This window comes from Lathyrus oleraceus, chromosome 5 (genome assembly GCF_024323335.1).
Source record: "Lathyrus oleraceus cultivar Zhongwan6 chromosome 5, CAAS_Psat_ZW6_1.0, whole genome shotgun sequence".
NCBI lineage: Eukaryota > Viridiplantae > Streptophyta > Magnoliopsida > Fabales > Fabaceae > Lathyrus > Lathyrus oleraceus.
Window position 1 is genome coordinate 531,854,251 of NC_066583.1, and position 11,391 is coordinate 531,865,641.

General features: G+C 35.2%; 1 long non-coding RNA gene across 3 annotated transcripts; it reads left to right on the forward strand.

Moving 5' to 3' along the window:
- The first annotated feature begins 1,110 nt into the window (after window positions 1-1,110).
- LOC127086125 (uncharacterized) lies at window positions 1,111-2,927 on the forward strand. Of its 3 annotated transcripts, none has more exons than XR_007789404.1 (3): window positions 1,123-1,659; window positions 1,805-2,161; window positions 2,670-2,927. It is a non-coding gene; the product is annotated as an uncharacterized LOC127086125 (long non-coding RNA). The 3 variants fall into 3 exon arrangements; XR_007789403.1 differs by having other exon boundaries at window positions 1,133-1,659; window positions 1,805-2,060; XR_007789402.1 differs by having other exon boundaries at window positions 1,111-1,659; window positions 1,805-2,927.
- Window positions 2,928-11,391: the final 8,464 nt, after the last annotated feature.

Consider the following 11,391-nt stretch of genomic DNA (forward strand, 5'->3'; position numbering starts at 1 on the left):
CTTCGTCTCATCATTCCTCATTACTTACGGCTCATAGCATGTAACCCTTATCATTATTGACAAGTGTTGTTAGGGGATTCTGATTATTGATCTTGATGGTGCCATGTTGTTTATTGTGTTGATAAGACTTGACAATTTATTTGATTTGAGTTCTGATAAAGTCTTATGAACAAAGATGAATGCTTTGAATAGCTAAGGCCTACGCCCCATACACAAAGTCACTCTAGACAAGGGTAGGAGAAACTTCGTCTCATCATTCCTCATTACTTAAGGCTCGTAGCTTACAATTTGAATCACACTTGCCAAGTGTTGATACCTTTGATGTGCTTGAGAAGTAGCCCACTCTGCTAGCTAATGCTTGACTGATGTTGACTTGAAGTCTTGATCTTGTGTTTGAACCTTTAGGTCTTGAGCTCCTGAGATTCAGCATATCCAAAAATAGCTTGAGCACAATGAACTTGCCATATCAAGTGATCAAAGGTCTTTTGATCACTTGAATAGGCTTAGGGATTACACAACATAAATACAAAGGATTTGGTTGACCAAAGTGACATTTGGTCAACACTAATAAGTGGGATTGAAAATGATATTTGAACGATGTACAATAATATACCTATTGAGTTAATCAACTAAATAAAATTGGACAATCCTAATTACCATCCTAAACTAAGGGAACATGTATTAAAATCAAGATTCTAAGCCCTACGAAGAAAATGATCATTATGTGTAAAAAAAATAGGAAAATAACTATATTCAAGAACTAATCCTAATTGTATTTAATCATGCCAAAATAATTAGTCCATTTATGCTAATCACCCTAATTCTAAAAACTAAATTGCTCTAAAAGAAAATTCTAATGCTAATTCATATAATAAATCAAGATTAATCCTAGTTGATCTAAAAGGTAATTAATCAAAAACTTGAATTAATTCCTAATGTTAAAGTTAATCAGATGAATTAACACTAATCATCCTAATTCACCTTAATTAAATCAATTAACGTAATAATTATTCCTAAATTCTAAAACCTAATTTACAATTATCCAAAAGAAAATTGACATGAACTATATTAAATAAACAAAAAAGGAGGTTCCATGGGGGTGCAGGACCATGGACCAGGCCATTCTCGGTTGGGGCCTCTTTTGGCTGATGGTGGCAAGCACAGGGGGTTCTGAAACAGCAGTTAGGGTGGTGGATAGAAATCCTTGGGATTTCAAGCCCAAACCAAATTCGGATTTAGGTCCAAAGGTCCTGGTGAACCGATCTAAGTCAAATGCCAAGCCCCAAATTCCCCTCTTCACGTTCTCACGCTTCAAGCCATACACGAACGAAGAACCTTCACCATCATCCTCACTCTTCACAGACTCTCTATTCTCCTCTCTGAAATTCAAATGCGAGCGTGAGCAAACACGGTTCCAGCTTAATTATCAACATCCGAATCACTTCGAACTCTTCATCATCTTCACCGATCCGGAGTTGCAACATACACATCGATAATCAAATCGCAGCATCGAGGAGAATTCGTGGTTCGCGCCTTTCCATCTTTAATCCATAGCTTATAAGCTTCGAAGATTCCACTTGCTCTGCTATCAAATGCACAAATGGAAGAAAAGTGGTGTCGATATGAGTCGAAGGACTTACCGAACCGAAGCCTCGATAGGTGTGAATATCTTCTTCTTCTTCGTGTCGCTTCGTGATGATTGTAAACTTGCTTGCATGCGTCTTTTTGTTCTTGGATTCTTTGGTTGTTTTTGTGATGCGTTGCGGTTGTTTACGAGATTGTGGCGTGAATTATTTTGATGCAGAATTGAAGAAGTTTTGGTTGTTGAATGGAGAGGTCTCGGCTGTAGAATGGTGAGATTTGGTTGTAGAGTGGAGAGAACTCTACAGAATGAAGGGAAAACTCTGACGCAGAGTTGAAGAAAGGATGATGCAGAATGAGGAAGAAGGTGATGCAGAATGAGGAAGAAGGTGATGCAGAATGAGGAAGAAGGTGATGCAGGATGAAGAAGAGAAATGCAGAAAATGAGAAAATCCCCCCTTTGATCTGTGAAGAGCTTGGTATTTATAGAGTTTTCTTCTTCTGATTTCTGTTAGAATCTCAGGTTAAATGCTAATGAAATCTAACTCAAATTACCTTCAAATGTGACATTCTATTACAGGTTAAATCTCTTGTTAGTTAGTATCATTATGTTAGTGTTAATTGGGTTGAGTTAGTTAACTGTTAGAAATTTCTGTTAGAAGTTATCAACTCTATTAAAATTTGTTATGAAGCTTTGTTAATTTCTATTTACTATGGTTAGTTATGAGTGAGTTAAAGTGTTAGTAATGCTAGTTAGATTTGTCACCATGCCTGAAGTTTAATATCAGTTGTGTTAGCTGTACTTTGTTGGTTCTGCAGCTCAGTTAATACTTAATATCAGTTCTAGAATTAATTACAGTAAATTATTACATTACTGCTAAGTTGTATAGGGAACTGAGTTTATGGAATTGTTATAGAATCTTTGAATGGTTTATGGAATTGATTGCTAATCTTTTGGATTAATGGACTGTTATGGATTGGATTTTGCTTTGTTAGATTTGCAGCCAGGTTTAAGTTAGAATGTGAGTTTGGATTTATGAAGCTTGGTTAGGATGTTTGGGTTAATTGTGAACTGGTTTTTCTTGCAGGCTTCATGTGCCATGAATCTATTTGATTTGCTAAGAGTTGGTTTGTTGTTAGTTATCAAGGTGATGTCGTTCCAACATTGGTGAAACTCTTGAGTGCAACATGGAAATGGTGGCTACAAGCTCCATCAAGTAGTTTAAAGCTTCTTTTCTTTTCCTATTGTATTATAAAGGGGAATGTTATGTATGGTGTAATGGGATGTAATGTTAAATGTAGAAATAATCATGAATAAATATGGATTTTATGGAATTGAGATTTAATTAGCTTGTGATTGACTTTGAATACTAATGGATTTAATAAAATGGTTTTAAGTTTGTGATAGACTCAAATGTTAGAATGAATTTGAAGTAGAATTTTGAATGCTAGCAAAGGTTTTCTTAAAATATTAATTGAATGGATTTAAGAAAGTTAATTAAAATTGCCACAAATATCAATTTGGAAAGTTTCTCTTTGAAAATCAATTGGAAGTGTTTTGATTGAAATGTTCACAAATGTTAGTTGAAAAGTTCAAAAAAAAAAAGGATTTGAAATGATCAATGTGGAAATGTACTTGAAAAAAAAAACAAATGAGACCTTTTGACGAAAAAAAACTTTACCTTGTACCCCTACAATTGTACCCACACCTCTACATATAAATTTTTTTGACCAAAATACTCTCATATAAATAGGGTATATTTTTCAGAAATAATTTTTTTTCCCATTTGTGCTTGAAGACTTCCGGAACACATATTTTTGCATTTTTTGGCATTGTAAACTGGAACACTAAGAGTAAGTCTTCTGGTTCACATAGTGTATACCGGAACACTTATCTAAAGTCTTCCGATTTGTTGCCTTCTGGTTCACATAGTGTATACCGGAACACTTATCTAAAGTCTTTCGGTTTGTTGCCTTTTGGGGGCATTGAACCGGAAGTCTTTTAGAAAGTCTTCCGGTTTGTTGCCTTTTGGGGGCATTGAACCGGAAGTCTTTTAGAAAGTCTTCCGGTTTGGTTGGTTGTATACCGGAACTCTTTCTTAAAGACTTCCGGTTTGGATGAACTAAACCGGAACTCTTTTAAGAAGTGTTTCGGTAGTCAACCTTTTATTTTTCCACACCGAAACTCTTCTTTGAAGTGTTCCGGTGCGTTTTTTTTTTAATTTTTTTTTAATTTGTTTTAATTTTTTTATAATATTTTTTTGTAGTGGTTCGAAGACGAGGTGCAGATGGTAGGATTCCAGACCGCACTTTAGGCCGGGGCGCATCTTCATCTACAGCTGAGTCGACTGGATATCCAAGAGGCTCGTACGATACGTTTCTTTTGGTGAAGTACGAGCATCATGTTGCTCGACATTTATGGTTTGGTGAGGTAAATAAACGGGATATATTTGAAAATGAATAATAGTTGAATATTTTATATTGTGTTTTCTAATATGTGTTTTAATTGTCTTTAGGAAAGATGTCCAAAGAAAGAGTTGAAGGTTGCTGGACATGGACTGAAGTTGACATCTAGGGTTCATTGGCTCTTCCACCACAGATGGAGAGTTGGGTATCTAGATCTGGTTTATCTTCACTTCAGAGAACTAGTCTGAACAAGATAGACACAAATCTTGTCTCTGCATTTGTGGAAAGATGACATCTAGAGACATCTTCATTTCACATGCTGTTTGGTGAAATGAGCATTACTTTGGATGATGTCTCATGTCTGCTTCACTTGCCCATCAGGGGTATCTTCTGGAGTCCTCAGGATGTCACGAAAGAGGTAGTTGTTGAACTTGTTGTTGACTACTTAGGAGTGTCACATGGTGAGGCACAATCACATGTTCGCAGCTGCAGGGGTTCGTATTATAAGTTGGAGTGGTTATACGATTTATTCGTACAGCATAAAGCTGCTTCTAGCTGGACATATGCGACCAGAGCATATTTGTTGATGTTGGTGGGTTCCATCATTTTTGCCGATAAGACCTTTACACTTGTAGAGGCATGATACCTCCTACTGTTTACGAGCTTAGATAGATGTTCAGGATATAGTTGGGGAGCAGCTGCACTAGTTACCCTATACAAATATCTTGGAGATGCGTCCATGTTCAGTTGCAAACAGCTCGGTGGGTATCCTACTCTCCTACAGGTATATAATTTAATTTTGTTTATTAAGTGTTGGATTCATTTTATAAAACATGTTAACTTAATTTATTTTATTTATTATGTTTGTATTTTGTAACAGTGTTGGATTCACGAGTACTTTCCAACTGTTGGAAAAAGAGGGGAGAATTGGAAATCAGCTGATAATTGTGGTCTTCCTCGAGCGATGAGAGGGTCGTATAGGCAAGGATTCCTGAAGGTTAATGATTTACGACCTATTTTGGACGAGCTGACACCTGCCGACGTCATATGGCGATCATTTGAGGGTCATAGAGCATGGCGTCAGTTTGGTGAGATATGTCTCTACAGGGGGTGTTTGAAGTGGGGTGACACAGTTGTTCCATACTTGCCTGACAAATGTTTACGTCAGTTCGGGTACAAGCATTATGTTCCATCCCCACCTCTTGATTGTATGATGGCGACGAATATTGATGTTGATTGGATTGGTTACCATCAGAGCGTTATCGCTGTGATCCGTCCAACTACCCTGGTCACCATTCCATCTGATGTAGAAGATGGTTATCTGGAGTGGTATTATTGTGTTTCGCATCCACGGTTGGTCCCTCCCCGTCGTGACGATCCAAGAGAGGTACCAGTTCCTGTATATGACGTCGGACCATCTGATCCTGATTGGGCTCGTGTATCTACATTGATTCATCGCTATCTGAGACAGGTTAATGCCGAAGAGGAAGATCCACAGGTTGCTGATTTATTTGAAGCTTTGCATATTTCTCATTCACATTGATTTATGTATTAAGTTTTAGAACTGAATATAATAGACATAATATAAAATTCATGTTTTGATTACATATTCATGTTTTGAGTACATATTCATGCTAATATAGGTGTAAGTAATTGCCAATATTGTAGACGTCCTGCAAATCCTAACATCCAAGAAGTTGTTGTATGAGAACGAAATTTCCTCCAATCTAATGTGACCGGTGGCAACGGAAACCCCTCTTTCATGTTAACCTGATAAAGTGAAATAATTAAAATATTAAGTCATATAAAATATTAAGTGAAATAATTAAAATATTAAATCATATAAAATAACTTGTCATACAAAATACGTACCTGAACCCAATGATTTTGGTTAACAAAACCAATGTAATAAATAGAGATATTTGGTGAATGTGAACTTGTCATCGGAAAGAAAGTCATGCACGGATTGCCTAAACAGACAAGTACAACATTATAACGATTCACTATCAAGTAACCCATATCTGGTAGAGTCAACCATTTTTCAGGTGGCTGTGAACCAAAGGATTCTATCATCAAAGATTCTCTCACTTCTGACAACCGATTAGAAAATAACTTGTCATACAAAGTTGACTTATCCTTGTCTATTATTTCCAACCCCAACTCTCTGCGAACCATTGGCCAACCATCCTCACCATATCCATGCAATGATGCAATGACTCTAAATCCACAATTACCATCTGATTCAACATTAAGTACATCTTCAATGTAAGACCTAATATGATTAGGAAATTGAAGAGTGAATTGTGGTTGCTTCTTTGATAATTTTAACTTCTTCGAAGTCTATGATGGTTGAGATTGCATTTGTGAAGATTGAGATGCCTTATCAACATACTCATGATACGAAGGGTCCATATAAACATCATATTCTGCTATTTTTTCCCTTTCTTCTTCACTCATCCTTTGGTTTTTAGTTTCTCAGGTGGTGGACACAATGGAGTCATTGTTGGGTATGCTAGTTCACATACCCTACTCTTTAATGCCTTTTTCCCAATAACATCTAATGACCTAAATTGTTTCCATAATTCATCCATTGCACAAGTCATATCCACCTCTGATCCATCATCTGCACCTACCTCTAACTCAACTTCCATAGTTAGTTTCCTCCAATGAACATGAACAACATCTATGGGTATCTGTATACCACCTAGTGTGTATCTTCCTAACTCACAAGCACAAGGTAACCCATAAGATGTTCTAAGAGTACAACCACATATTTGCCTGTTAGTTCCAACATAATCAACTCTCAATAACTCTTCAGCAATACGTCTCAAAGCAGCTCAAGATACGGAACCACACAAATAACCATAAAAGGGACTTATGTGTGCGTGATCAACTTCGTAAAAACTCTTTTGAAAAGAAGCTCTAATGTTTCCTAGTTGTAACCTCAAGTTGTTATTCATAGCTTCCCAACATTTGACTATGTCACCTATATTGTTTCCTAACATCTGCTTTAACTTCCAATGAGCAGATTCAACCCTAAAAATATTGAAAATAACACATATAAAATACATAGAAAAATATCACATATAAAAATAACACATAAAAAATTATAAGACGTACCGATTAGTCGTTGTGTTACCCAAATGTAGCACTCGATTAATCCATGCTCCAACAAATCTATGCCTATGTGGAGTCAACCATGTGTCTTTCACATAATTCATAAATCCACTATAATTAACACATGCTTGCTCAAGTTGATGCAACCGTTGACCATACTCAACCTCATCACTAGCCCAAACAACTTCCATCCATAATGTGTCTCTCGTCTTTTGCAGGTCATTCACCACATGTTGTTTGCATTTGGCACCAACGTTTTTGTTAATGTGAAATCTACATAGCAAATTAATCGACCTGGGAAACACAATTTCAATTGCTTTCATCAAAGCAAGATCTCTATCTGTCAAAATCACTTGTGGACACATGTCTTTCTTCACAAACAACTCTTTTAGTTTCTCCAACACCCAACAAAAATTCTCTGTCTGCTCAGACTCCATATACGCAAATGCAACAGCAAAAGTCAACTCGGTCGATGTCATGCCAACAATTTCAAACAAAGGTTGTCTATATTTGTTTGTCTTGTAGGTGCTATCTGTAATACCCCAAAATTTACCCTTCATTTTTCCTGGAAGCATGGGATTATGTTTTACACTTCATTAGCATCATACTAGGTCATACTCATTATATACTGCATTAGCGACATGGAAATCAGGTTTTGATTGATCACTCCTTAACAGTAGGAGCCCACACAAAGCAGGATTGAGAATTGGACTTCATTCTCTAAGTACACCAGTCTCAAGGGTCTCAAGGGGGTCCAAGTATCTTATTATGGTCCTCAGTTCATCAGTGAAGGATTCAAAGCTATCAGAGTGTTCATCTGGATTTAATCAGAAATTAGGGTTTCATGGCGACCTGCAACAGGCAATGTTTGGTTGGAAGTATAGGAGCTCATCCATGTCATTATTAGAGAGGCATCTTTGCCTAGGAAGATTCACAATTATCTCAGAAAGATCCATTGGCAATCAGTGTAATCAGTTCCTGTTCATTTTGCCCTAAAACTAGGGTTTGGTATAAAATCAGTTTATTTCTGATTCTTTGGGTGAAACTCTTTTCCATGGCCCTCCATATGTCCACAAGGGTCTACATACAAAAAATCAGCTCTTTATTTGAGCTAGAAGTGCTTCAATTAATCAATGGAATCGGGAATCAAACAGTTTGGGAAAAGTCAACTGTGGGGCCAGAAAAGTCAACTCCTGACCTTTTGAGAGTGGAATCTCAAAATCCAGGCCTAGGGGATCCTACATGTGAAATTTGATCAAGGTTGGATCATGGATTCATCATTTAATCAGGAATTCGAAAAGTTACTTAATTTGGAAATGGTTGACTTTCCATTTAGGGCAAGTTTTCATGATCGTTGCACTCACTTTAAGCCCATTTTGCATCAAGATAAAAGCTCCATTTGAAAATTTCTCCAACATTAAAGTTGTTCCTCTTGTTCCAATGTTTCTAGAGATATAAAGTTTGCTCCATTTGGATTAGAATTGAGAAATTTATGCTTAGTCAAAGTGAAACATTTTTTTAGGACACTTAGAAAAATTTCTAAGTCCAAAATCTTCAAAATTTGTCAAGACTTCTTGGCCAGTTTTCTTGCACTTCAAGGCATTATTTGAAAATACTTTCTTCATAACAATTGTACCTTGCCATGTCCTCTTTTACATCCTTTTGGAATCATCTCATTTGGATCCATGGTTTGAGAGATACATTCATTTAAAGTGGGCATCATGACTTGATTTTCTAGGCAGATTTTGGGCCCGACTGGCCCAATCAGATTTTCTAAGCATGTTGCACAAACCAGTCACGTTTTTTTACCTCTTTTGACCATGCATTGCACATCCATTCACTTAAGTTTGACCCAAAATAACAACATTTTACACCTCACTTCACACTTTTATTCTTATGAATAAATCACTTATTAAAAAGCCCATGAGAACACCTAATCCACCCTATTTAAAAAGCTGAAACCCTAACCCTAAAGGGGCATTGGAATTTTGTGGAAAGGAGGCAAAGCTTCATCACATATCAGATTTCATTCCACTTCTATTTTCCATTAGGTAATCATCTCTTCCATGACCATGTTTTGATATATCTACGCTTGCTTACCATGTTCATCACCATTAATCCTTCCATTTTCATATTTCTTTTTCTTATTTAAAATATTTTCTTCGTTCATAAAATTACCCAAAAATATTTTTCACTTTTCTTAACTTTTTATTTAATTTTATATAATTTTTATTTTCGTATTATTTAATATTAATATTTTATTTTAATTATTTATTCTAAATGGTCCATTTTAACACACTTTTTTTATTGATTTTATTTTTATGACTTAAAATTATTGTTAGCATTTGATTTTTGAGATGAAGGTTGACCACTGTCTCATGGTCAACCTGACCTTTTCTTGGAATTTTATTTCACATTTTCAATTTATTTTGGATTTATTTTTCACTTAGTTTGGTTGGTTGACTTTTAATTTGACTTCTGTTTTATTTTAATTAATTCACATACCAATTTTCATTATTTTTAAAATATTTTTGGGGGATGATGATGTCCTGACCCCACTTTATTTATTTTAATTTTTCATAATTTTATTGATTAATTTACAATTTATTCTTGATTTATTTCTAACCTAGTCTTATTAATTGACTTTTGGTTTGACCTATGTATTGTTTTAATTAATTCATGTGTCAATTTTCATTATTTTTAAAATATTTTTGGGGGATGATGATGTCCTGACCCCACCTTATTTATTTTATTTTTTCATAATTTTATTGATTAATTTACTATTTATTCTTGATTTATTTCTAACGTAGTCTTATTAATTGACTTTTGGTTTGACCTATGTTTTGTTTTAATTAATTCACGTGCCAATTTTCATTATTTTTAAAATCTTTTGGGGGATGATGATGTCCCGACCCCACCTTATTTAGTTTAATTTTTTATAATTTTCTTGATTAATTTACTATTTATTCTTGATTTATTTCTAACCTAGTCTTATTAATTGACTTTTGGTTTGACCTCTGTTTTATTTTAATTAATGTACCAATTTCTTTTATTTTTAAAATCTTTTTAGGGGATGATGATGTTCTGACCCCACCTTATTTAGTTTAATTTTTCATAATTTTCTTGATTAATTTACTATTTATTCTTGATTTATTTCTAACCTAGTCTCATTAATTGACTTTTGGTTTGACCTCTGTTTTATTTTAATTAATTTATGTACCAATTTTCGTTATTTTTAAAATCTTTTTGGGGGATGATGATGTCCTGACCCCATCTCATTTAGTTTAATTTTTCATAATTTTCTTGATTAATTTGCTATTTATTTGTTATTTTTTAAGTTGACTTGAATTTTCAATTGACTTCTTTATGATCGATGATTGACTTAGGGATTGCGTATGGCAATTGAAGAGATCTTTTGATCCTCCCTTGTTCATCTCACATGCCATGTATTAGAGGCCTTTTACCTTGATTTTATTTGGTCCTTACCTCATTTCCTGATTAAATTATTCAGTGGACCCTTCGTGTGTATATTTTCATCTGTTTGATTCATCTGTTATCTTTTATACTTGTTTCTCTCATTCATGCTTTCTATTGCTTGATTATTTAACATGTTCATACTCCCATGAATTGTTTAAATGCTCCATTATTTGATTCTTTGGTTTGATTATATATTGTTTATTTATCCGATCTGATTAATAACTGTTGCCTACTTGTATGATGTATGAGGCATATATTCTTATTGTTTGTTTGCCATGAACAATCCCCATTCATAACAAATGTACCCCTCTCCCATAAAGTGTATAATATTTATTTCTTTATTTCTTTAGTCACCTGTTAATACAAGAATTAAAACGAACATCCGATAACCATTTCAAAATAAGATCAAAAGCTCGATCCAACGTCGAGTAATCATTTTCAAAACTTAACAGAACCAACACGCATTCATCCATCCTCTTGTAAGTCGATTGCCTCAGGCATCGCCATCTACCTGTAAGTCGATTGCCTCTAGCATCACCATCTACCCTTATCCGTAACTCCTCTCCGCGCTCCATTCGTCGACTCTTGTTCCGTTTAGGTAGCACCCATTAGGTAGAACCCTTTGTCTGATAACATAGGTAGAATTCCCTTATTCTTTGCATGCTAACATTAGGTAGATGTTCCCCTTTGTAAATCCTAACACATAGGTCCATATTGCATGACAACTCTAGAGCAGAGCTTCCCCACTTTTAGACCTTCTGCGCGCCTCCGATCTTGTGGCATGTCAGTCCGTTCTATTGCAAAGAGGTA